The sequence below is a fragment of the Sceloporus occidentalis genome, unplaced genomic scaffold, assembly GCF_023333645.1.
Source record: "Sceloporus occidentalis isolate IW3139 unplaced genomic scaffold, rSceOcc1.0.p SCAF_5, whole genome shotgun sequence".
NCBI classification, from domain to species: Eukaryota; Metazoa; Chordata; class Lepidosauria; order Squamata; family Phrynosomatidae; genus Sceloporus; species Sceloporus occidentalis.
The window spans coordinates 42,727,852-42,755,717 of NW_028316985.1; the positions used below are offsets into that span (position 1 = coordinate 42,727,852).

At 37.6% G+C, this 27,866-nt stretch overlaps 1 long non-coding RNA gene across 1 annotated transcript in view; it reads right to left on the reverse strand.

Moving 5' to 3' along the window:
- LOC149312076 (uncharacterized) overlaps positions 1–27,866 on the reverse strand; it is a 100,744-nt gene that overhangs the window by 24,978 nt on the left and 47,900 nt on the right. Inside the window, exons 5-7 of the long non-coding RNA XR_016281397.1 lie at positions 22,050–22,258; positions 19,991–20,115; positions 2,025–2,085 (exon numbers count right to left, since the gene is read on the reverse strand). This is a non-coding gene — a long non-coding RNA (uncharacterized LOC149312076). The remainder of the gene's footprint in view (positions 1–2,024; positions 2,086–19,990; positions 20,116–22,049; positions 22,259–27,866) is intronic.

Sequence of the window (27,866 nt, forward strand, 5' to 3'; positions counted from 1 at the left end):
GCTATGCTAGAATTGGGCAGATTTTTATAACGACCCTGAGATTTATTCAAAAGATACACAGACATAAGAATTCTGACTCCAAGGGAAAATTTGGATAGGGCTCATAGTTCTTCCACTTAGAAATCTACTTCTGGTTATATCAAGTTTTTTGTTTGTTTGTTTTGTTTTGTTTTCATTTCCACAGTGTAAGTCAACATGTTGAAAAATCACATTGCTGCTGCTATTGTGAGACAACTGAGAGTTAGAAAGCCTTGCCAACCTCCTCCATATTACCCAGAGTCCTGCCAGTAGATCTAGACTCTCCACTACACACCTCTGATCTTCACCATCTTGGATATTTTATGGAAGAGTGTAGTATAAATGTCAATAAATAATGAAACTAGAAATATAACCAATCTTGTTGGCCCAAATCAAATTATTCTAAATATTCAAAGACATTTCTACCTAGTAGATACCACCTTAAACGCATGAGCTCCAAACCAGTATTTCTTTCTAAAATGATTAAAGATCTTCCCAGATGCCAGTTTTTCCAGTGCTTGCACTGCTTCTGTGACCAGGTACCTGTTGAGCTATCTTTTGCATATTCCCCCTGTTTAGCTACCTTCATTGGCTGCATCTACAATGCAGAAATAATCCACTTTTGACACTGCTTTAAATGCCATGGCTCAATGCTATTGAATTCTGGAAATTGCTCTGCTCTGGTGCCACAACAAACTAGAATCCCCAGAATTCCATAGCAGTGAGCCATGGCACTTAAAGCTGTGGCAAACTGGATTATTTTTGCAATGGTAATGCAGCCCTGATAATGGCTGTGGCCAATGTGTAGTATCAATATGAGCAACCACCATACAAAACTAGTGTCCATAAGTGTTCAAAATTAGTGTCCTAACCTGCCAGCTTTTCCATGATATCTTTCATGAAATATTTCATATTTCACTTACTGATTTGCAGTGATAGTTACTCGTAAATGTTCTTTTCCTCAGTGAGAAAGGATGCTAACATATTGATACGCCCTGCTAGTGTGGGAGAAGGGAAAGCCAATCGCCATAAGTTTGGAGAGGTATGTGTGTGATATTAGGACTTCTCCCAAAAAATAATGCCAAGGAATGACAAAGCAATGGTATATTGGGCACCAAATCAATAATTTTATACAAACAAAATGGAAGCAAAAGTCTCCAAATGTGAAAACAATAAAAATGGACAAAAATCTCCTCAGCTTTTGATATAAACTGTCACTTCATATGAGAACCAAACAACTGAAGATATACATCCTAGTGGCTACCATTATTTTGAAATAACAGCACATCCTTTTTGTGGGTGGGCAATTATTGGCATAGGTCCAAGGCACCCAAGTCCAAGACCATGAGCCCAAGGAAATCTGAAAATGACAAAACTAGATAATGGCAGATAGCTGAGCCAAGACCAATGAGCCCCATTGGCAGCACCTGTTCCAGGGTCAACTGCGGGTGGCAATTCTTGTGGTTACATACTTTCTTCATTTTTTTTAAAGAAGAAAAAAATAATTCATGTGATCATCGTCCAAGCACCAGCCAGGCAATTACTTTCGTTGTTTTTACTTCAAAACATCCAATCCTTTCCTAAAGCAGAATGGTGCTTATTCCCAAGTACATGTTAGAGCAACGAGAGCAAACACTACAGTCAACCCTCCATATCCACAGATTCTGCATTCACAGATTCAGCCATCCATCGCTTGAAAATATATTTCTAAAAAGTCCTAAAAGAAAATGTTGATTTTGTCATTTTATATAAATGACATCATTTTACTATAATATGGGGCTTAAGCATTCTTAGGTTTGGTATCTATGGGGACCCTGGGACAAAAACTCAGTTAATATCAAGGGCCCACTATTATTTTATTTCTGGAGTCATAATGGCACTTTGATTTTAGTGAATAGCAAATTGAAACCTGCACAAGCCCAATAGTATTTTTAAATTATTATTTTATTTAAATTATTAAATTATTGTTTTATTTAAATTATTAATTAGTTACATCCATTTCCTACCTTTCATCTAATGGACTCGGGGCAGAACTCTCCTCCTTCCCACTTTATCAGCACAGCAAACCTAATAATCAGACCAAAAAAAATTCCAAGATTAGGTCTGTAGTAAAATAAGAATGTTAAAAATGATGGAGGCTGATGTTGTCTTCATCAGCTGGGCAGTGGGTCTGCTCTGGATTTTAGTCCAAATTTTAAAGAAACTAACAAAGATACTGAACTCGATCACTACAATAGATAGCTCCATGAAAATTTGGACTAAAATATCGAAGAGATGCAGTGTTCCACTGACATGGGAGGAGCTACCAGTCACCAGTGGCTATGAGATAGTTCAGACACAGCATGTAAGATGCAGAAGGGTTTCCAAAGTCACAAATACAAAAATAAAATAAAATAAAATGCAAGAAATAGAGAATTGTGGAGAAATTGGACTATATATATATTACAAAATCTAAAAAGATATTACAACCTGACATGATTTAAAAATCCAAGAAAATTCGTCAACTAATAGTACATACTGTTTCCATCAGCTCAAAATACAAGCCACTGGAAAGCAGTTTCTCTCCATCTTCTCAGAACCCCATTTTTCCTTACAGAACTCCCTGTATATATTGGAGGACATCTTCAAAAATGAGGCATTGGAATCGGTGCTTACTGAACTTGATTGGGATCCAACCAGCAAATGTTTTAAAACATACTAAGATGGGGAGGCACAATTTAGAGTTTATGGCTAATTTCTAATAATAGTCACCTCTCATATATAAATACATATTAGGTTTTCATATTGAATTTAAGACTTTTGTCAAAATTCACTGCAGAAGAGAGAGGGGGGAAAAAAGCTTTCAGCAAATGCCCTGGGGTATTATTATTCCAAATACTATTTCAAATACTTTGGATGCCATAGCTATGTCATTCAAAATTCAGTTTCAATTGATGCAGTGACCAAGGAAATGTGGCAAAGTGGAACTTCTGATGTGATAAATGCCAGCTTCTGTCAATTCAGCAGAAAGGCTCACTACATGAAATTGATGCCGCAAAATAAATACGTAGTGATTTGCCATTTCAAAGACAGTCAGCTTTACACCTGTGTTTCTTGGATACTATGTAGATCCCTGCAGCTAGGGACTTTCCAGCCTCAACCATTGGTACAGAACATGTAGCCTCCCCAATGCATTTGGGCTACAACAGCTATTAGCCCCAGCCAGCATAGCCCATGGTGACAGATCATCCCATCCCTGGCCTAGAACCTACTAATGTCATTGCTGTGCTTCTTCTTCTTCTTCTTCTTCTTCTTCTTATTATTATTATTATTATTATTATTATTATTATTATTATTATTTATATTTCCCACCTCTCCCAAGGATCAAGGTGGGATTACATCAATAAAATAATACAATAATACAAATACAATTAATAAAACATTAATACTGAATTTACCGCATCCCTATTAGTTCTCTAGTCACACAAAACTGAAGATCAGAATGCCAATATCCCATATGAATTAGGGAGTTTGCTACCAGTACTTTTATTTTGCAATCTTTACAGAAATGTACAGCATTTGTACTTTCTCTGCCAAAGCTCAATATTTTATCATCCCTTCTCAGCTTTAACTGCTGAGAATTGCTTCCCTCTATCGCTGCAATTTCTTTATTGGTATTGAATTATTTAATACGTATATTGCAGTAGCACCAAGAGACTATGAGCAGGCTCACAGGAGCTGTTGTACTTTGCATTGTACAGACAGTCATCATTCTTGCCCTAAGGGGCTTATATACCAGTTTAAAAATATGCTGCAAAATCATTATTATTTGACCTTGATATTTTCATGTGCTTTATTTCATTTTCTGACTTATTGATTTTTTAAAAAAATACTTGCTATTATAGTAAGACTGACATGTGGTACACCACCTTAAACATGCCTCTTACATGGCCTTGGTGAAATCCCTGAGATTTACTTCTGAATATACATGCTTAGGGCAGTGGTGTCATTCTCTTCCTTTCAGTGCTTCATGCACATGATACTTTCTCATTGTGGTATGCTAGACTTGTCTCTTTAAAAAGCAGTCTTGAATTGCAATAATAACTCCACCTCTTTTATAAAGAAGGAGTAAAGGAATCTTTAGAAATTCAGTTAGAACTAGTTGGAAAAGGCTTGTTTGCAATGTAGAGAGAGGCCAACAGTTATGCTCTTGTTGAATGTTTCATTTTTTCAAATAAAGAAGGGATTGCAAGCCCCTTCTCTACTTCATATCTCTGACTTTAGTTCAGTCTAGTGACAACCCCTCTCTGACAGTATTTTTCATTTGTGCCCAAGAAGGTGACAAGCAAATAATACAACTATTATTCTTTTAAGAGCCATGAGAGCACATATTCTGACTAAAGTGCTGTGTAAGTGGGCATTTCCTACATTGAAGAATTTGTTCTTTATTTTAAAAAATCCCTGTTTTAGGAAAACAGCTGTCACTGTATTAAAAAGTTGCTAGTTATACTAATTTAAAATGTGCAGATAACTAAATCATAAATTTGTACATTCCCTCAGCTTTCAAACAACCTAGAGACATCAGGAATAAAGACACAAAATGTTTCTAGCAATTACATGCTAGTTTTCTTCATATAAGATATTGGAATGATGATGATGATGATGACTTTGCTTCTTTTCAAAAATGCAGTCCATCTACCATCTAAGATGGTATTGTCCAGGAATACTTGCACTCCTTCACAACATGTTTCTGTAGGCTGGACAAACAGGGAAAAGCAAGACAAACAGCACAATATATCAGACTGTTACTGCCAAGACATTATGCTGAATGTCTTATGAGATAAATTAGACTGCAGACAGGTCGCCCAGTAAGTTTTTTACCAGATGTCCCAGGTTTTTTTAAAAAATCTAATGTTCTAGCTACTACACTGGCTCTTATAAATAGTGGTGGTTCCATACCAATACGACCTGAATAGGGGAATATATTGGTCTCCAGGTGGTCAGGCTAGGGTTTTTTTGGGTGGGTTTCTTTTTAGGTGCAAATAAATATTTCTTTCTCAAAAGAAGTTTCAAAAGACAAAGTCAATTGTGTGGCAGTTGACAACTTTCTCCACATTTTGCTTGAAATTTGGAGACACCCTTTTTTTTTGTCAAGGAAAGGAAAACTTGAAAGTTCTTACCTCCCATTAGTTATTTATGTTTATTGGGTTGTAATAACTCTACATTTATTCTATTGTGATATTTTTATTTCACGTCTGTAAGCCATTTTGAATACCTCAGTACGAAAGTGGGATAACTGTAATAAACTGGAGTCAGTTAAAAACTATATGACTATGTCGTTTGGCTATGTCTTGGGTCTGCCCTCCATGGATGTATTCAGTTCTTATAAAAAGATCTTAGGCAGCACAAGTGAGTGTTCTTCTTCACATTAGGACCATTTTATGGGAGTATAGGAAGCTCTGTTTTCCCTGTTCTCTTGTCTCATGTAACTAGAAGTCTATTTCTGGTTTCAGCTTCCAGGTTTCTTCACTGATTTTCAGGAAGTTTCAAGGATCGGTTTAGATGTAAGCCAACATTCCAGGTGTAGTAATTCAATATTTTGAGGTGTTTCCCACCTAAAAGAAATCTAGGTGCTTGTGGCCCATAGGTCACACTTTCCCCACCTTGGTTAAATGCTGTGGGGGCCTCAGGCTTGAATGCTATGAAGAGATCAGGACCATCCACCTCCATATTCAACTAAAAGTAGCTACAACCAAATTGGAACATATCATAGTTTGGTTTGTCCAAACAAGCCAGCTTCAAGACATGGTTTATGATTCTGGATTTTTTGGGTGGGATAGGTGGGGAAGTAAATCATAATGTATTGTTAGTTTGCAATTATTACTGATTTGGACATAATGATAAACTGGTCTGGTCTGGCCAGATGAGCAAAAGAGAATGGAGCACATACAAGGCTGAGGCTTGTGCATATAATGCTGAATTATAATTTAGCATTATATCGAAAGAAATTAGTTCCATTCAGTTCCTGTCATCCATAGGGAGCTTCAAAGGCCCAAGCGCTGTCCATTATTTTTGGGGGGCCAGTCTGTTGATCAATGCCAGGGGTTTCTGTCTCATCATTCTTTTGATACTTCAGCATTCCTCACTTTGGCATATGGTGTGGAACCAGTCCATGACACCATCCTGCTTGGAACATTGCCACAACTGCTAGGCCACACTCTGGTTGCCTCACCATACTCACTCAGAAAACAAAGTGAATTTGACTGCTATTGGAAGCTGAGCAGGATGAGGCCATGTTAAAACTTGGATTTTAGGTAGTATTAGGGATTTCCTGACAGGAAAAGAAAAAAGACCCTGAGGAACCATTGCCATGTGGACCAGATTAAACTACCATATATACTCGGCTATAAATCAACCTCATGTATAAGTTGAGGGCAGGTTTGGGGGTCAAAATTGTGTATTTTGATATGACCCATGGATACGTCGAGGGTGAAACTTTGGCCTGTTACAGACTGCCAAAATAAAGCTGCTTTGGGTCTCTTTGGAGGTATGCTATTTAAATTGATGCATGGGTCCTAAGAGTCCGAAGGTCGCGCCAAAGCCACACTCCATTCCTAAGCACTAGAGTGCAGCTTTGGTGCAGCTTCCGGATTCTTAGGATGCATGCATCATTTAAACAGCATACCTCCAAAGAGACCTGAAGCAGCTTTATTTGGGCAGTCTGTAACAGGCCTTAGGGCCTCATAACAAAGAATCTAAAGGATGAAGCAAAGGAAAACAATGCCAAGAACTTAAAATTCTAGCAGGCATAACTGTTGGTGCTCATCCTAAAAGCTGGATGAATGAGAGAATAGAGGAACGTCAGTGCTTCCAGGAGAGATTATACTTTGCCTTTCACCAGGGCATGGTTTCTTTTTTAAAATAAAAGTTAAAGTACAGTACTAACACTGACCTATGGATAAGTCAACTTAAGTTTTTGGGGTCAGTTTTTTGACTAAAATTTTTAGACTTATACATGAGTATATACAGTAATGGTCTCACTCATTATAAGACAGCTTCCTATATTCGTATACTTCTTTGAGGGAGTCAAGCAAGCACACATTACCAAGCTCTCTCTGCTGGCCATGCTAACAAGGTCAACAGCTAGTCATGACTGGGAAAGCCCATTCATATGAATTCATATGAATTACCATTTGTTCTTTTTTTGGCTTAAATTCAACTGAGCCATACAGTTACCCTATCATAAGGCTTTCTTGAAAAGATTTATTCGGAGAAGGTTTGTAATTGCATTCTCTAAAGCTCAGAGGTTGTGACTTATCCAACGTCACCCACCCAATGGGTTTCTGGGGTGGGGGTAAGGGTAGGAGTGGGATTTGAACTCTGGTCACCTGAAGTCCTACTCAAAATACTACACCATGCTGGTTCACTACTCCTTGTTATTTTAAAGCAACCTAACAAATAGGTATGTAATGATGTTGCTGTATTGCTCTGGCCCAATCAACAGCTTTCACATCCTGGAAGTAATTTCAGGTCCATAAAGAACTTTCTAGGCAAGTAGAAAACAAACAGGCTAAGTTCTATGTTTGTGGGGGGGACAGGATGGGGAGAGGCAGGAGTCAGATTACATCCAAGGTATCCAAGGCTATAGAAAAAGAGGGTGAGGAATGGCAACAGAAGAATGTGTGTGAAGAATTACAGGATATATTTCTCCTTTAAAATGTGATCTGTGCAGTTCAATTCAGTCTAAAAAATGGAAGAAAGGAATGGGGTTGAGGAACAAGGGGTGTGTTTTTCAACCACACAAACATAAATATGCAAGGGGGGATTTAAACATTGCCCACCCTAGAATAAATTCATATTAAGAAAGCAGTTAATATTAGTGTTTCCTTAACTAGATAACTGAGTCCTCGTTCCTATCCCTCTATCATCATTTCCATTTGTTGTTGCTGGTGTTTTTTTGTGTCTTCATATCATTTCTGACTTAAGGCAACCCTAGGGCAAAGGCAAAGGCTCTCTTGGCAAGATTTGTTTAGATGAGATTTGCCAGTGCCATTCTCTGAGGCTGACAGTGTGACCTGCCCAAGGTAACCCAGTGGATTGCCATGGCCAAGTGGAAATTTAGAATCTGGCCTGTCAGAGTCATATTCCAGCATTCAAACCATTATCTCATGTTTGCTCTCTTAATAGTTTCCATACTGTGACTAAGGAATATGCCATATAATCCAAAGGACCTGTTTTTTCCCCCCTCTTATTTTAGTGCTATTGCTGGATCCATTGCAATGCTCAGATCTTTATACTTTTGACCAGTCTAAGAGTATCTTTCATTTTCCCATGCATATCTTCCAAAAGGCAGAATCATATAGTCAGTGCTATGTACTTCAAGGCCAATCGGATTTCATGAAATTCTGCACACTGCAATATGCAGTGCAACTGAATACAGTAACTTCACACTACAAATTAAGTTTTTGCTACCATGGCATTAACACTACTGTTGTTGTGTTTTGTTTTGTTTTAAAGATGAGACTTAGGACACTCATCATTCATTTAAATGGAATGGGTCTTTTCAACTTCAAGATTAAAAGTAACAGCAACCAGTTTCTGCCCTTTTCTCTGGCTTACTTAGTTTCCATAAACTCATTACTGTTTTTGTTAAACTGGCAGGACACTTTTCAGACTATTTTGAGCATTGTTACAGTAGTAAGGAAAAAGAATTTGCAAATGTATTTTTTAAAAAAAACTAATTGTTTCAGTTTGGATGTAGCAATATGGCATGGTATCAAGTTTTTAATGGGCCTCTCTCTGTTCTCATGAGTGCACATGAGCAGGCACATGCTCAAACAATGGGCTATGTTATCAATAGAGCACAATATTCACATTAATGCTAGAAGCAAGTCACGAGAAGCCCAGCCGACATCCCATCTGCTCTCATGAATTAACTTTAGGAAATCGTATGTAATATAGACATTTTCTGTCTGCATATCATAAAGCCCTGACATATCCAAGCTTTCATTAAAAAGGCCCTGAGATGTGACTTGAATAACAATCTGTCTCAGCTAATTAGTATTTTCAGTTCAGCATATTCACTTTCAGACGTATTGCTGTTTGCACATGGTAATTTAGGTAAACAGATCCCATCCACAGCTGCATCAATTAACACTGCTAATCAAAACTGAATTCAGGTAATTAGGCACATTTATGCAAAAAGTGTGTAATTTGGGGGGAAAGCTAGATCCTGTAGTAATAGTTCAATAAGCAGGAGTCTCTTTTTGCAAATACGATGAAGAAACAAGGGTAATTTGGCCAAAAAAAAAAATGTACACGAATTGCAAACTCAGAGAAAAATATCTAAATTACATCTCAGCAATTAGCTGGCCTGTTTTTCAGAAAGTGTATGAATTTTTAATATAATTGCCATCCTCAATAGTATTAGAGCCATAGGCTGATTCACATCTGAACAAAGGTTTTATTTTTTATCAAGAAGAACATTCAAGGTTAATGTATCTATAAATACATCTCAACATAGACTTTGCTGGCAAAATTCACTCTGGTAGTTGTTTGAGAATGCAATCTACAAAACATTTTAATATACATTTTTAGTTAGATGAAAAAATAAATCCTTCCATTCATTCAAAAGCTCTGCATCTGTTTACTCCTGCATACAACTGTAAAATAACAAATACTAAAACAGTCCACATAAGAAGGAAATACAAGCAGATATGGGGGTGGGGGTGGGGAAGGAACAACTAGTTGGGAAGTCTTTACGAGGGGTGTTCAGTCATCTTGTATTAGCTGGTGCATGAAGTTACAGTGCAGGGGACAACTGTAGCTCCAAAAGAAACAGGGAGGAGGAAAATCCAGTTTCATAAAGGATCATGAAGTATTGAAGAAAATTGAACTTCTCTTATGGGAACATTGGCTGGTGACAAGTCATGGTAAATGGGGCAGGTCCAATCATTTCTGCCCTCTTCAAGGGAGTACCATTTACTTGGGGGCTGAACAGACCGCCCCCTAAGGGGTGGCCTGCAGCTGCCTCTGTCTTTGCTGGATTGAGGCTGCAGCAACTACATGCCATGGCCCCACTCTGGCCTTTCCACAGCACAAAAAGGAGCCACAAAAAGTGGCTGCTTTTTGCGCTGTTGAAAGGGCGCCATAGCCTCTGGCACCGTGGCTTTTTGGTGCTCCTTTGGTGCTGCATCATCTGGACTATGTGGTGAAGCACACAGTGTCATGCTGGCATGGGGGTGGAGTTGGGGCATGCACTGTGCAGACACCATCACCCCACTCCGCCCTGATCCCAGCCTTTGATGCCAGTCTGTTGAGGCTGTTAGTTTCTAAATAAGAGGAATATAAACTAATTTCAGAGCTGCACTTTTTATTTCTGGTGGTCTTTCAGCTACTACAGTAGCATTTGAAAATCTGTGACCCCAAACTCTCTCATTATCACCACAGTGCATATCCACTGACCTTGCATGGTAACACTGTTGTACAGCATGCTCCTGCCTGTTCCTGCCACTTGGATGCAGAACAGTGTCTCCACAATTCATGCACATCATTCTTGCACAACTCCACAATTTACTTATATTTTTCATATTCAGGCTAATGTTCTTAGTGTATTACAATGATGTTCATGTTAACTATATAATGACGTGTTCCTCTCTGAACCTCTATAAGGTGCTTGAATTCAAAATAAAATACAATTATAATAGGCAAGAGAGTTGGAGCCATGTAACTGGCATTGACAAATGCCTTTGTCATGTTTCAGCTAGAATTCTATGGGAAAACTTTACGAAGGGTTTTATTGATTTTTTTAAACAGATGTCTAAAATGAATCTATCAATATACCTACCCCCAGCAAATTCATGTTCTCATAATAAGCCAATATTAGTTCAAATTGATTTTTTCCTCTAAAATATCATGTAATCTTCTCACAAGCCACAACAAATCTTTATTTATTATTTATTATTGTTTACATTTTGGCTTCTGTTATTCATTTCGGGAACAGTCAGTATGAAAAGTAACTGAAGCCAGCAAAACAGAATGTTTATGGAATTTTAGTCTTTTTATGCACTATGTGGCTTTGCAGGCTGCATATTCAGAAGTCGTATTTGAATGAGCAGCCATAATTTACACACCAGAGAAGCATGGGATCCTATTCTTTGGAGGTCTCACTCTATTCACAAGCCCATAAAAAGATGATAAAGATAAAAGCTGGCTGTCCTTCCATGCTGTAGGGGGCCAAACGGCCTTACAGCCAGCTGGAAAAAGCCCAGGAGCTCTGTGTGATAGGGTAAGGGGTAAAAATACTGTACTATGGATACATCTGAGCTCAGGGCTATAGGATCCTTTTGTTTCTCATAGCAGCAATGCATGACAATATCATTACATGCATTAAAGCATCATCATGTGCCATAAATGCACTCTATTATTGCAAGTACAATAGCAATAATGCACCAGGCTATGTGTATGGAGCAGAAAGGAATATACCCTCGCACAGGTAAAGATTATGGTGCTGCTTGGCATAGTGAAGTGATTGCCAGATTGCTCCTTGTCCTTTTTGAAATATCTGGCTAGCTATTCTATTGCTTGAGAACACACAGATTCCTATTTGTCTTGTCTACTGGATGGAATTACTGGATTGTGGAGAGGAATGCTCTACATGTGCCCAGAAACATTCAGAATGTTTTTAATTAAAATGTTCCATCCTTGATTTGTTCCATCCTTGATTTTTATAGGCACTTATTACTACCCCTTATCTGAAATGCTTGGGACCAGAGGTGTTTTGCATTTCAGATTTTGGAATACCTGTATTTGCATATACATAATACTACAGTACAGAACACAAGTAGAGTAATACGTACTGTATTTGCAAGGTAGGGGAGACACACAGCTGGAGAAAGACACAGCTGGAGAGAGTCTGAGGATCTGTGAAATGGGAATCCAAGTGAAGTGGCTGGAGCACATCCACATCTCCCACTATTTTATAAATCCTTGCATCTCTCTCCAGTCATGTCTCTTTCCAGTCTCACATCTTTTTTGTTCTCTGAAAAGAGAATGAGGATCTGAGAGACCAGCAAGTAGGAATGCTACAGCTGCTGCCTTGGGGGCAAAGCAAGGGGCTGGCAGCAAAAAGTTTCAGTTTTTAGATCTAGTATTTCCAGATTAGGAATACTCAATTTGTAACACATTTTAACTGGCATATACTTTGTGGACTACAACTTACTTCATCAGATGCATCAGGTGCAGATTAGAAGTAGGTTGTAGTCAATACAGTTCACATATTGTGATCTATGGAAGAGCATGTTTTTAACATGCTACTGTCCCCTACGTGGAATGAACACATCATTCCTTATTCACTTTTTCCAGTGCAAAGACTCCATGTTGTTTGAGGGCTATGTAAAACAGCATATATGTTGGCAGAAATAGCTAAGTGTGGAAAAAAAATAAAGAAAGATGCAGATATATGACAAATCCTTATTGAAGGAATAGTTATATGCCATGCTTTAAAACAATCTTCCTCAGTCTGGAGTTCTCCATATGGGCTACACTCCAAATCCCACCATGCTAGCCTTAAGTGAAGTGTGGTGGTATTTGTAGTCCTATATCTGGAAAAGGGCCAAGTTATGAAAAGCAACTTAGAAGTAAAAAATATTCAGAACTATTTGCAAAATGGTTGCATTTTTTTAATGTTCAGAAACCCTGACAGGGAGAATCCTGGACTGACAAGAACTTTTGTAGTTTGAAACTTATTTATGAAAGCTTCTTGTGTGGCTTTTTTCCTATTGGTGATAATCTCCCCTACATGCAGATTTTGTGCAGACTACCCAAACTGCAAATAGTCTTTGAAAACTACACAGCATTTTTAAAACACTTTCTCACAGTGGGAAGAAAATAACTAAAATCACTTATTGCTTCCTTCAAAATTTAAATTAGCAAAGTATTACATCCCAATTAAAACTCTTTTAAGAATACTTTTAAAGAAATCGTTAAGACATTATACCACAAGGAGCAAGGGTGACAACCAAATATGCCATTCTGTGTAAATACCAAGGTTCTTTAAAAACAAATGGTTTAATTAATGAACCAGTTAATGAAAACATAATGAATTAATTTCCACCACTTCCTAACATTAACAATGAATTAATTTCTGTATTTCAAACAATCAAAATCAATGTGTGTTTTTTTAGCTTAATGTTTCAAATTCTGGTATTCACAGTGACCATAGGGACGGCACACTGGAGAAGCATTTCTCACATATGTGTGACAGGGTGGGTGACCTGCCGCAGAAGACACCATGAGCAGAGAAACAGCAGACAGATGAAGGCAGAAATTGGTACATGCATCACAGAACAAGACCTTGGTTTGTAGATTCTATTGTGGTAATGTTATGCCTTAAACTTAACATCATGTTGTAAAGCACTGTATGTATGTAATCAAAAAGGGATGAGGTAAATGTCCCCAAAGAGTCAAAGTTCTTTTTACCACCACAAGCATATTTGAGCTCCTGATGTCAATGCAAGTCCTTAAGTGAGCAAGTTATTACATGTGAACAGTTTGTGTTTTCTTGTACAATTTACTCTACTGTATAAAACTAAACAGTAGTTCTAAAGATCATTTTAGATCAAAGCACCATGTGAAATTGTTAGCAGTTCTTTAGTATATTGTAATCTAGAACCAAATTATATTATCAGATAAGACATTCTTCTAAAGAAATAATGTTTATTGTATAAAAAGGTTTTCTGATGGGGATACTTAAATAGCTCTAGCTATACTCAAGGCTGCTTCATACCTGTGTATTTCTCTCGTGCATGTCTTTTTTCTATAGGATACATGGAGGTCACTGTATATGAAATACATTGTCACAGAGATGTGTACAAACATGGTGAGAAGCTGGGCTTGAAAATATTTCTTTTTCTATCTAAAATTCTCAGAATCCCTCAGAGAGTATGACCATGCTGGCTATGTGCTACAAGAAGTTGTAAGGTCATTAAGGTATAGTTTTGGAGCAGTGCACAATTTTTCTGGAGGAGCGGACAAACCACATTTTTTAGAAATATATGTTTTCACAATACCTTGTCAGCACTTATAAGAAAATTAATGAAGAAAAGGCCAACTGCTGGCAGCTTTCAGTCAAAGCCTAGAAAAGTCACAACTTTTTGTTGTTGTATAGATGTGCAAGAAAATGAAATGAAATTGACCCTTTTTGATAAAAAAATATATGGATGCAACCTATACAGTCAGGATTCACTCTGCAACTCTTTCAGTTTTTATACTTGTATTGTCAGCTGTGAATGAGCATATTCTTCTTACTAGATGCAAAGAGATCTTGAAGCACCTTTGAGACTTTCATAGACCTGGTCTACTTTTTCAGATGCATGGAGTGAACTGTCACATCTGAGTAAGTCGGTTCAATTTACAAAAGCTTCTTTCACACAGTTAGTCTCAAAGGTGCTACAAGACCCTTTTGCATGCTGATATTCCAGCTAATGCAGCTATGTCTCTGACTTCTAACTAGAAACACTGATAATTATTTGACAAACAAACTACCGTCTTGGACACCTTCAAGAAGGCTGTCAAGACGGAGCTCTTCTGGCGGGCATACCCTCCTGATTCTTATTAAGACACCATGTTATCTGCCAGATTGATTCCCTGTAATTGACCATTGTAGCATGTTTTGAATTTTTTACTGTTCTTGGATTGTGATTGTATTTTAAGTATTGTATTTTACTGTATTGTATCTTATGATTGTATTTATGGTTTTTTATCAGGTTGTAACCCCGCCTCGATCTGAAGGGAGAGGTGGGGCAATATAAATAAAGCTATTATTATTATTATTATTATTATTATTATTATTATTATTATTATTATTATAAAGGTTTTCCTTGACATGAATGTCTAGTCATGACTGCAGAGGATGGTGCTCATCTCCATTAGTAAGCCAAAGAGCCAGCATTGTGCAAAGACAACTCTGGTGGTCATGTGGCCAGCATGACTGCATGGAATGCTGTTACCTTCCCACCAAAGTGGTATCTACTTATCTACTTGTATTTGCATGCTTTCGAACTGCTAGGTTGACAGAAGCTGGGACGAGTGATGGGAGTCCATCCCATCATGCAGCATTCAGGTCTCAAACTGCCAACCTTGCAACCTTACAATCATCAGAATTGGTGTCTTACCCACTAAGCCACCAGATCCCATATCAGGGGTAATTTATGATCCTGAAGAGAATTCCAGTGAATCGGGTATAAATTTTTGTCCATGTTCACAGGAGTGTTCATGAATATTGCATCAAGGTATTCCACAAAACTCAAAACACCCAGAGCCAGAAAATAAATGTTCATATGAGATGGAAATTTTGGTTTGAGTACTCTCAGGCTTTGATGTTTACAAAAAAATACAACAAACAGAATATATTTGGTGGGGAAACTTTTAGTTTACCTGTTTTCCCCTAAAACAGCAACAACAACACCTCTATATAGCAGAACACTGAACATAGGAGAACATTATTTAGAGCATTCTTCAGGTGAGAATATTGTAATGTGTCTCCTTTGAACACCTAGTAAATGTCATATAATCTGCCAAGATCAGAAGGAAAAAAGCACTGAAGTGACAGGTGAGTAAAAAAAAAAAAAAAAAGCATAAACGTAGACAAGCAGAGCTTGGAAAAGTTACCTCCAAGTAGCCATGCTGGTTAGAGATTGTGGAAGTAGTAACCCAAAAGAGTAAGATTTCCAACTTCTTTACAGGAGGCATATGATACATATACCTATACATTATTTTCCATTTTGTTCCTTTCTTAATTTAAACCTTGCAAATAATGGCAATCTTCAAGAGAAGGTACATTAACAACAGATATATTCCATTAGCAAAATCAAATGAACCCTTCATATGAAAATAAATTGTAGAAACAGCTCTAAATGATATATTATGTGTGTTTCAAATTACTGAAAATATATTCATGCAGCCATAGTCAGTAGCTAAATGTCCGTTTATATGAGCATGTAATCTAGAAGTGATTGCTCAAAATGTTTAAAAGAAACAGTGTACTATATTTTTAGCTATAAAAATATTTCAAAGGATATATTAAAAGTGTTTATATAACAATGTGAACGTTTGAAAAAGTATGGCAGTAAAATCTGACAGGTAGCAATTAGTAATCTATATACAAATCTTGAAAAGAGATAGAATCATTATACCTGTAGAGTGGGATATAGCTAACAGGCAATTATGAGTCTTTTTAAGGGATGGATTGCTTTAAATACGGTGCTAATCCAAGCCTTAGAGTATACATGTTCAGCACCCTGAAATGTTTCCTTTCTTTCCCTTCCCATCATCCAACTGCACCAGTTCACAAGTTCAGTTCTCATCTTATTTTACTTTTTCATGGAATCCCATAAAAAGGATTTTTTTTTTCCTGGAGGGTGTTTTAAGTGCAAATGAAAGGACTATGTAGAAGGCAGCTGCTGCCTAAGGCTGCTTAATTTCTCTACTACAATGCCTAAGCCTTCTCTATCTTGACAGAGTCAGTGGGAACTCATCTTTGATGAAAGGGAGAAATAAATTGAATAGGACAGGAGATTGCATATTTATTATCATTTCAATAACATACATCACATTTTAAAAGATAGAAACTCTTAACTATGTAGGGAGTGTAATACCAAGATTTAGCTGGGCTCAACATTGCCATTTCTAACCTTTGTTAGCTAGCAATATGAAAAAGGAAGTAGGATCTTCACTTCCTTTATACGGAGGGAGCGTAAGCTGCCTTCCCTGAGTCACCCAGCAAAGAGCTCATTAACTCTACAGGCATCCTGGAGAATGTAGACTGGTGGTTCTCAGACTCTCGGCTTTCTGTGTCTTATACAAGATTGTATCTTGACTGCCTACTTTGCACATTATAATTTGTGTCACATTTACAAATCCACCTTCAAAGAAACAAAAATAAAAGGTCACCACCTATGAATAAAAATTCCAAAATTAGAATCCCATCTACACGCATGAGAGTTTTTCCTGAAATGGAGGTAATATTCAATTCAGTAACTCATTTACATAAAGGGCCAACCAATACTTTTCAATTCCTATAAAAATAATCACATAAAGCAATTCATTTCAGGTAGCTGTACTCTTACTCAGTGGAAACACCAGGCTTGGTGTAGGGAGAGGGCTGCCGAGGGCGGCAGCAGTGGCCTGCCCCACACTGCTCATCCCTTGTGGCTTCATCGTTGTCCCAGCTCCCTCCATGGGGAGAGGACTGGGAGGCAATGAAGCCATGAGGGGTGTGCTCACCCCTCCACTGCCCTTGCCACCACCTGGCCTCCATCCCCAGGGAGGGAGCTGGTCTGGCAACAAAGCCATGAGGGGCTCACTCACCTCTCTGCTGCTGCCTTGGCTCCCTCCCTAGGGAAGTGATCCAGAAATTGGTGAAGCCACAAGGTATACACTTGTCCTTCCACCGCAGTGAGAGGAGGACCCCACCCGGGTGTCACCCCTTCTGTTGGGTGTCACCTGGTGTGGTCTGAACCCCCTGCACCTGCCCATTGATGCCACTGCTCTGACCTAGCTTTCTTCACAAGTGGTAACACACTAGGGGCCTTTTTTGGAAGGTTAGTTCTAAAAGGTTAGTTTTCCATAGCATTTAATATAGCCTTACAGTGGGGGTGGGAGAGGGCAACATATGGTCTTACAAATGTTGTTGGACTGCAGTCCTAGCTAAACATAGCCTTTCATGAAGAATGCTGGGGATTACAATCCAACATCAACTGGAGGGCTGCATCATTCCTATTATTGTTATTATTATGTTTATTATGTTTATTCATATCACGGCTTCCTCCCTGTACAGGGACTCTAGCTGACTTACAAATCTAAAACAGTCCAAGTTAAAACACTATAAAACATACAAAATACAAGCTTAAAAAACAATTAAACAATTCAAACAATTAAAAACATTACATTATTAAAATTTAAAGTTTGAAAGTCTTTAAAACAAAAAACAAAACAGCATTCATGTCATGCAAAAGTCTGGTGGCATAGAAACATTTTTACCTGCCGCCAGATGGACAGCAGGGATGGAGCCATCCTGGCCTGCCTAGGGAGGGAGTTCCAGAACTTGGGAGTGGCCACTAAGATACAGTCTATGCGCATTATTCCTACCATTCCTATCCTTCTTGCAGTATACTATTTAGCCATGATCCTTTTATAATATCTCCTCAAGCAAAAATATCAAAGCATTCCCTTCAGCTGTAATTCAAACCATTCCTTTAGTGATGAACTGGCCATCAATTAGTCAGTAAGTTAGTGAGATCAATTAAAGGTAGGAGATATATATATATATATATATATATATATATATATATATTCTGTTTATTTATTTTTTTCAAAAAATAGACAAAACACAAGGCGAGCAAGAGTAGTGAACACGACAGGAAACTAGTAATTAGAGTGAATTCAAACTGACTAATTAAGAAGGGATTCATTATTACTGCTGTGCCATGCTGAGTATGGTGCAGCTACAAAGTCAGTCAGTAAAACATTGTAATGTGCTTCACAGGAAGCTTCTAGGAAATGACACAGTAGCCCTTCCTCTAGTCCGCTTGTCAGGTGCAGTATGAAAGGACCACATGATCCTATTATGATCCTAGAGAGGACTGATCATTGAATAATGTAATCATTAAGATAATAGTGATCCTAAGGATCATCTAGTCTAATCCCCTTCCAGTGCTAGAACACATGCTTCAGGAAAATATATACAGACAGAAGCCAATCTGAGAATGATTGACCTAATTAATTCTCTTTCTTCTCTATAATAGCAGGTAAACTGAAAGAATAATAGCAGGGGGACAAATTCTACCATAAATATCTGCTTCAATTTCTGTCCTTTAATATTCAGACCAGCACTCAAATCTTCAATCTCTCTGATGAAATTCAAATATGCTTCTGAAGCTTTATTTTTCTTTGGGTCAATATCAGTACCCCAAATCTCTGTTTTCATGTCATGCTCTGAAATTGCAGGGTTCTGTTTGCTAATGTAATCAGTATTTGGCTGAATTTGCAAAATTCATATCTAAAAATGAATCTTGGAACAACTTTCATCAACTTTTTGAACATTCTGAATATTTTGATTTACTATTTTATTTTGCTAAGCTATTTGGGGAAATATTCTTTATTCCACTGCAAATGTGAAGTCAAAATACCAAAAGCACTCATGAAAGTATGCACGTGACAAAATTAATAAGAATGTTTTGACTCTGATCTGATTAATCATCTGATGGCTAATTAATAAATAATGGGCATAATATACTAACTCTGAAGTAATATTTAAATAAAAGATAAACTGTTCTATATATTGAATACAAACATTACAATAAAAGTTTAGTTCAGTCTTGAATAACATTCACAGCCCTGAAACATTGTGCCTGCCATATTATGGATACCTAAAATGCCATTTTGTTAATAGGCTCAGTTTTCCAAATAGTCCAGTATATTCAGAACAGTTGGCATATAATTAATTTAATAATTAACATAATAATAACTTGAACTATTATTGAAGCCTATCCTGAGAATGTGTTTGTAAACATAATCAAAAATCAGTTTCCTTAAACCAGTAAATATATGTGTGCATTAAACGGTGCAACCTGATATACATCTATTCAGAGGTAAGCCCTGCGAAGTTCAATGAGAGTTACTCCCTGGTAAGTGAATGTATAGGACTGCACCTCTTGCCCTCTTTAAATTATATTCTGTAGTGGCTTGCCTGCTTTGCCAAAAGATTTTTTAAGACTCTGTTCAAATTTAACTCTTCAAATGTTTCCTGTGTCAGGCTACACCATGAAAAAAATTATCCCGTATTCATTGTGTTGCAAGAACCCAACTTAATGAAGCTATTTTATATACACTTATATGGGAGTAAGCTCCTTTGAGCTTCTGATTTGACATGCATCCAGCTGCACCCTAATTCAACTTGTCATTAAAGATATTTAACTGATCATATTTCTCTTACCTGCTTTTTCATAGTATCAGTATATGATTGTCATAGCATCAGTGCATTCATTCTGAAATTCCTTTACTGAATTCTGGAAAGCCATTTTGCTATTCAAGCTGTTTTGCCCAAGCTAAATCATGGTCCTTCTCAGCATCATAGAGAGAGAGGAAGAGAGAGAAAAAGAAGAATGACGATGATGATAACCCTTGTTTTTGTGTTTGCATTTAAATTGGACTGACAATTTTAGCACTGGGTTTTAATTTCTGAAGGGTTAATCACTCAACCAAAGGTCCATCATGCTTTAATCTGGAATAAAAATTGCTGCAGCCTGAGTCACCTGAGAGACATTTATTATACTCTTATTTCAGTGCAGAGAATGCATCACTAATCTTCTAACTCTTTACATTGGCACATTTGCCATTAACATGCTTCTAAAAGTTATTAGTTCCTCTGAAACTATTATGAGGAGTTCATTGCTACATATCCAAGGAAATAATCCTGTTAAAAACCAGGCACATCTGCTATGACACTGCTTTAGCATTTCCTTCTGTAATCCATACAGACATTTAGTTCTCCAGCTGAGTTTTAACAATGCACTATGTCTCAATTACATGAAATATTATGTGAGTGCTGATTAAAATAACAATATACTTGTTCTAGTAGCCTAATCTTTCATTCTGTTTAAAATTTGCATTACTAATCTGGTTTTCCCCCCCTCCCTTCTATATTTATACAAATCTTTGTTCCAGACAAAACAAGTATTTTTTTCCAAACCAGTGAACAATAAAAATGCCAGGAATGGTTAGAATTATTATCTATCACTGATCATGTGAGGAAAAAATATCTCTGACCAATAGTTTTCTTTGCATAGCTGCAGTTCAGAATAATATCTTGACAAAATGATGCCATTTCTATTTTCCACAAATTTGACAAGATATAATAAAATATTTTAAAATACTTACAGAATTGCTATGCATGAAATCATATGCATGGAATTTTTTTTAAAAAAAGTCTTATGGTATCAATAATTTTTAATATACTTTAAAATCTGCAGATGACATGCTGCTAGCAGAAAGAATGTGTGAAACAAAATAATTTTCAGAGAGATACTGGCAGTCAGAGCTACAACTCGTTGCATTAGTTACAATATACTCAGTTAAAAAGAAAATCTAAAAGAAAATGCATGAGAAAACTGTCTTCCAAATTTGGTTAAAATATACAATTCCACTTCCAATAATCAGCAAATGAAAGCAACTTCTCCTTTTTCAGAGGTTTATTAAATCCAGATAATGGAACTATGACCAGCTTTTCCGCAATGTTTTCCTTCTATGCATTTTCCTGTGGTGCTGCATACATCAGCTATTGTTTTCTTTGTCTTTATTTCCATAATATCCCATCCATTCCTCTTCATATGGTACATACACACACACGCACAGAGACATCACTGTCAATATTCACATTGATATGTTGGACTAGCGATAGCAACATGTACTCTAGGGACAACTATGTGAGCAAATAGAGCTCATAAAGAGAGTGGGGAAAATACAACTGCAAAGCACAAAAAATTGAACAGTCATTTTTAAACCATAAAATGTGTAAATATTTCAGATCAACAGCTGAGCTATTTAGATATTTCCTAAATATTCTGGTGTATCCGAAATTAGGACTGTTAATCAGATATTTTTACAAATATCTGTAGCCATAAGAATATGCATAAATGTATATTTTTAGCAACATTTCTTAATGTAATACCAGTAAGTGAAGTCTATGTCTCCATTGACTTTAAGACACTTTCTTCCTTTAGGACTCACAAAAATAAAACATGGAAATCTTCAAAAATCTGTCTGAAATCTGTGTGGTGGTGGAGGGAACATAGAAACAATTACCGTATTTATCTCTATTTTAAATACATTTTGTTAAGAGCATTGATAATGATAAGATAATTTAATGTTGATATTAAAGCATAAATATAAAATAATAAAGTAGATGAGACTTCGAAATGAAAGTTTAAGTCCTTCGAGATCTTAAGACAATGAGAGAGAATGAGAGGAAAATTGAATTGTGAAAAGAAACATACCATTAGCCACCCAGGAGCATTATTTCTCATTCTGCCCACATAGTTCTGCAGATCCATTAGTCCAAAAGTCGACTTTGCTGTGTTTCTCATCCTCATGGGCAACGACGGCATCAGACTGCTGGCAATTTTTTTCGATTAAACTTCTCAGACACGGTAGCAACTTTGTTAATTATGATATTAGGCAGCTGGCGGGCACGATCAATCATCCGCTATAAGAAAGCCAGACAATGAGACATCTAATCATTGCAACGAGAGCAGATAAATTTTGTTCCTTTCTTATACGTGTCAGAGATTCTATCCCTCCTGACCCCTCTACACTGCCATCGACTGTCAAATTTAGATTCAGCAAGCTCCCGGCTTTTCTTTATCCCTGCCTTAGATCTGAAAGTCCTGGTTATCAGGAAGACAAGCGTCACCAGCTGTCTCTGAGCAGGAAGGCAATCAGGTGAATAGTACTTATTATCTTTCATTGCTTTCTGAGGAATGACAAGATTGATTTGGGACCAAGAACACAGCCATATCTCAAGAACAGTTAGCAGGGCTTCAAGTTCAGATTGCGCTGTGTATGTAAATCTGTACTGAGGAACTTCAGTACTAACATTAATATCATATTCTTAAATTTAAGGGATTAGGCAAAACCCTTAAACATTTACTCAGTTCCTTTTACCCATGAAAATAGGTATTCCTTTTTTGATTCCTCTCTTCACAAAATGGCCAATCCAACTTCTACCTAGGGGGCTGCATTTCACAGTTGGGTGGTCTTAATTGGGCCCACAGAAGCTGTTGGCTTCCATTAAAGCAGTTTCCATCTTAATTAGTCTCACACTCTATACACTCCTACAAGTGGAACAAGCTCCTGAATTCTGATCTTGTTAGAGAGAAGCACCATCCTAAATAAATGGTTATTATTCACATCCCTTGATTTGACAACAGATTCATGCTTTTCTTGAAAAGAAAAGACACAGGTGGACAGTCACTAGAGATGATTAAATCCTTACAGCAAGATGCCTCATGACAATTAAGAACACATTCAATAGATCAGGGATCATTTAAATTCAAAATATTATTTTTAATATATACACATATAAAGAACTCTGCAGGAATCTTAATATAACCTATTACATCATGTAACTTTACCTATACCGAGATACGTAGTAGAGGTGCTAAGAAACCTCTTTACTGAATTCTGAATGTGTGTTAACGGGACATCACCTAATGTGCATCGGTGTGCAATGTGCATCAATATTCACAGCACAGTGGTGCGCATTACACAATAATATGCATCAATGTACATTACACAACAGCACAGTTCTAATTCCTACAGATGTAGGTCCATTTACAAAGACACAAGGCCCCACCAGGATGTTATTACTACCCAACATCTCATGGAAAAGCACACTGAGAATTGTTTTTCAAAAAAGATTCCCCCCCCCAAAACAACAACAACAACAACAACAACAACAAAGGAGCAGTCCCTTTCCAACTAAGGTAATTTTATTGAACAGCGCAAAAGTTATCTCCTTTTTCAAGTATTGTTAACATTTGTAGAGTAGCTACAGCAAACACATAATGTGAAACTCCACTTTGACTACTCATGGATTTCTGCAATAATTTGTATCTTAGAATCAAAATATTATTTGTATATGACTTTGCAGCTTTGCACTCCAGTCTGTGTTAATGAACTTTAAGGATTATGAGGCAAGTAATTTACTTAGATCTTTGAAAAGTTGTTGCTAAATGTGTGAAATACAGGTCTATTTTTAAAGCTAAATAGGAAAAAAATGGAATACTTTGGAATATTAGTTATTCTGCCCTGCCTAACTGTCTTGATATGAAAATACTACAACAAAATCAGTCCATTCAAACAAATGCAAAATTCTACTCAGTGACTATTTTTGAACACCATATTTATTTATTTAAAACATTTCTAGATCCTGTTCTCTAGAAGTCAAGAATCTCACATGTGTAGCCATTTAAATACATGTACATTCACAACTAGAATCCCAACATGACTCTCACAACCAGACTCCATACGACTCCCTTTATTGTCCAGACTAGGAAGAGAAATTTATAACATCAGAGTTGTATAAACAATAAAATAAAATCATAGCTGTAAAAGTGGTTGGGCAATCTTCTTTCATTCCCCTTAGGTATTAGAGCCACCTCCTACCATCTTTAATATTGTTTTTTACAGTTCTTACTGTTACATATCTAAAATTTGGATAGATAAAAGTGAAGCTCCATAAATATTCTATGGCCCTCTAACCTGATAAAAGATTTACACACATTTAAGATTTGGTGCAAGGAACATTTGCATTTGCACTGAAGCAACTGAAAAAAATATTTAAGATTTATTACCTAGTGAGGACCACCTCATCACAACAAACAAACAAACAAACAATTTATTGAGTAGCCCAAGGGCCGTTTCAAAATACTAGTAAGACCACCTCATCACAAAATAAATTCACTTATGACAATAGAAGTCTTAATTCATTTAACTGAGGCCCGTTACAGACGGGCCGTTTAGTACGGAGTCAGTCCGTACTAGAGTTAGGAAGGTGCGGTGCTTCCGCACCCCCCTAAGCCTAGTACGGACTGAGTCCATACAAAATGGGGCGGCGCGGACGTGACGTTGTCGCTCCGCGCAAGGGCGCTTAGTGCGTCCTTTGCGCGGAGCAGGAAGGAGCTCCGTTTCAGAGCTCCTTCCTGGTTTGCGGTGCTGCTTTGTGGCGCTGGGCGCAGCCTTCAGACAGCTGCGCCCAGCAACGCAAGGGAGAAAGGGGCCAAGCGGCCCCTTTCTCCTCCTCCCCACCACCGCGGGGTGTCCTTGGGGCTTGAAGCCCCAAGGACACCCCTTTCCAGGCTGCGGGGAAGCTGCCTTTTCCCCGCGGCCTGGAAAGCGGCGGATCGGGGCCTCAGCGGCTGTCGTTCTATCCACTGAGGCCCCGATACCCCGGGGAAAGGCACAGGCCGCTGCTTTTCGGCGGTCTGTAACGCACCTGAGTTTTCTATTTGCAGCCTGATGTTTCCAATAGTTTCAATGTAAATGGGATGATCAAGCAAATAAAATAAAATAAAATAAAATGAATCCTATGAAACTGAAAATGAAGGAAGGTATTCTTTAATGCACTGAAGCATGGTGCCTATAGAACCACAGAAGCAGTTTTCCTGGAACAATATAGTCACCCCAAGATTACACGCGTGTGCACACATAAGTACATGCAGATTTGCTAACCAAAAAAACAAAAACAAAAACGTAGTGATGATGAATGGAAAAGTAGAATGAAAAAAGAATCTTATCCGTAGTACAGATGTCACGTTTCTGTTTATTTCACTAACACTGCATGCCACATGCAAATGTGATATATTGTTCCATGGTTCATTGATAAATCACTGGATACAGCAAGATTTGTGGAAATATAGAAGTAAATCAAATGGAACAAAACCTTGTTTAACTGGTGGCTTGGAATCCAGATAACTAGTTGGCCAGATAAATGAGGCTATTATTCACACAGATTTAAACTGGGAACATAGTGGGTTTACTTGTAGTGCAATTTTAGCATCTTTCCCAAGAATGAAATCTTAGAATCATAGAATCGTAGAGTTGGAAGAGACCGCAAGGGCCATCCAGTCCAACCCCATGCCATGCAGGAAATCACAATCAAAGCATCCCCGATAGATGGCCATCCAGACTCCCTTTAAAGACCTCTAAGGAAGGAGACTCCACTACACCCCGAAGGAGTTTGTTCCACTGTCGGACAGCCCTTACTATCAGGAAGTTCCTCCTAATGTTGAGGTGGAATCTCTTTTCATGGAGCTTGCATCCATTGCTCCGGGTCCTAGTCTGTGCATCAATCCTGCTACTTAGCCCCAACTAAAATAACTCCACTGAATCAGTTGCTAAATGGTGGACCAATACATTAAATCTTATTTATTTTACTTTAGTTGGAAAGAGCAATAGGTTTCAAGCTACTCTGTTTACTCCTTAGTAAATGTTCTTAGGATTGAAGCCTCACATGTAAATCTGTATTTTTAAAAAATGTTTTCAAATTCTTTCTCATTGCCCACAAAAGCCTTCTTAGCCTTTTGGCTAAGGTCAAGTGTGTACTATCTGTTTTTCAGGAAACAGTGTTATGTTGGTTTGGTTTTTAAGTTATTCATTTATGGATTTGCATTACTCACTTATTCTTAATAGCCATGTGGACAAAAGCAGAGTATTAAGGCAGAAGCACGAGACCACTACAGCACAGAAATTGCAGGAGATTAAAATGAACACATTGTGAATCATCATTAGAACGGCATGATACTTTCTGACTGAAAGTCCTATTAATTCCTACATTCTCAACCAAGAATCTTTTGGAAAGAAATAATGTACTTGAGGCAGGGAAGATGGCTTCAGCTGTAAAGCCTCTAACAAGTAGTGTACTATACAGCCTCACATTTATACAGCCTAGTTGTGGGTAAAACATACACTGAGAAATATCACTACCCATAATAAAAGGCCAAAACATCTGGAGAAACAAATATTCAGAACCATTGTTCCAGCATTTTGAAATAATTGTGACATTTAAATATTTGATCATTCAAATATTCTTTAACTCACACAGCATATATATTAAAATCAGGATAAAAGCATCTGTTCCAGCCACATTATTGACAAAGTTAATGTATTGAATTATATTGCCAACTTGGTTTTCCCAGTGTGAAAGCAAATGTAATTTTAAAATAAAAAGGGGCCCAAAACACTCAACAAAAGTCTTGTTTTCAATATGTACTTTTGCTGTGCTGCAATTAATTCTTCAAAATACCTCACCCCACTTGTACAGGAATGCTGGAATTGAAATCAATATATACTATAATCAATATTACTAAATATGAATGTCAATCCAAAACAACATTTAAAGTCATCAAACATATTCTACCATAAAAAGGATAATTGAGGGGCTGTACAGAAGGGCTGCCTCTTTACACCCTGGATTGGGGCCACGGCAACCATACGCCACTGCCTCCATAGGGAGCAAAAAGAAGCTGTCAAAAGTGGCTTCTTTTTTGCTCCCTGGAAGGTGCATTATAGCTGTGACAGGGCAGCATGATGACGCCTCTTCCACGTTGCACCGTTTGGGCATTGGGCTGGAGTCACAGCATGATGCCATGTGCTATCTAGAAGGGTGTGAAGCATCATGGCACAATGGGGGTGGAGTCACAGCATCAAGCGTATGGACACAGTGCTGTAGCTCTGCCCACAAAGTGCCGGTCTGTATTGGACCTTACTCTTTGCAAATGTAGGATTAGAAATATTTTATTTTCCATTCAAATTATTACATATTAAGTTCTTAAAAGTACAAATTTAAGCTGAAGTCCTAGATAGTGATATATGCCCTGGCAAATATATATGCTATTATTGCCATAAATCATTCCAAACAATCTTCCACTTCACCTAGGACCTGGGTGGCCAGCTACAAAGAAGACATTGCTAACTACACAATGTGCTTCTTTCCTGCCCATGGCTGGCTGGAACTACAAGATTATTTTGCTGTTCATTCTTTCTGTCATTAGGCTACAGGCTGGATCAGCCCAACACATTTTGCTGTCTGACGTGAAGAACTAGGGGGTGTCCAACCACTTTCTTTTGCAAAAACTGACAGTACTATGGGGTTGAATCTTTTATCACTCACTATGGGATAATGTCTCCCACCATGCTTAAAGGCAATAGGTTAGCTTCTAAGATGCTGTGGAGTTTGCATAGCACATAAATCTCTCCTTCAACATATTGTTGCCACTTCCCATCATTTGTGGTCTTAGAAGACCACTTCATTT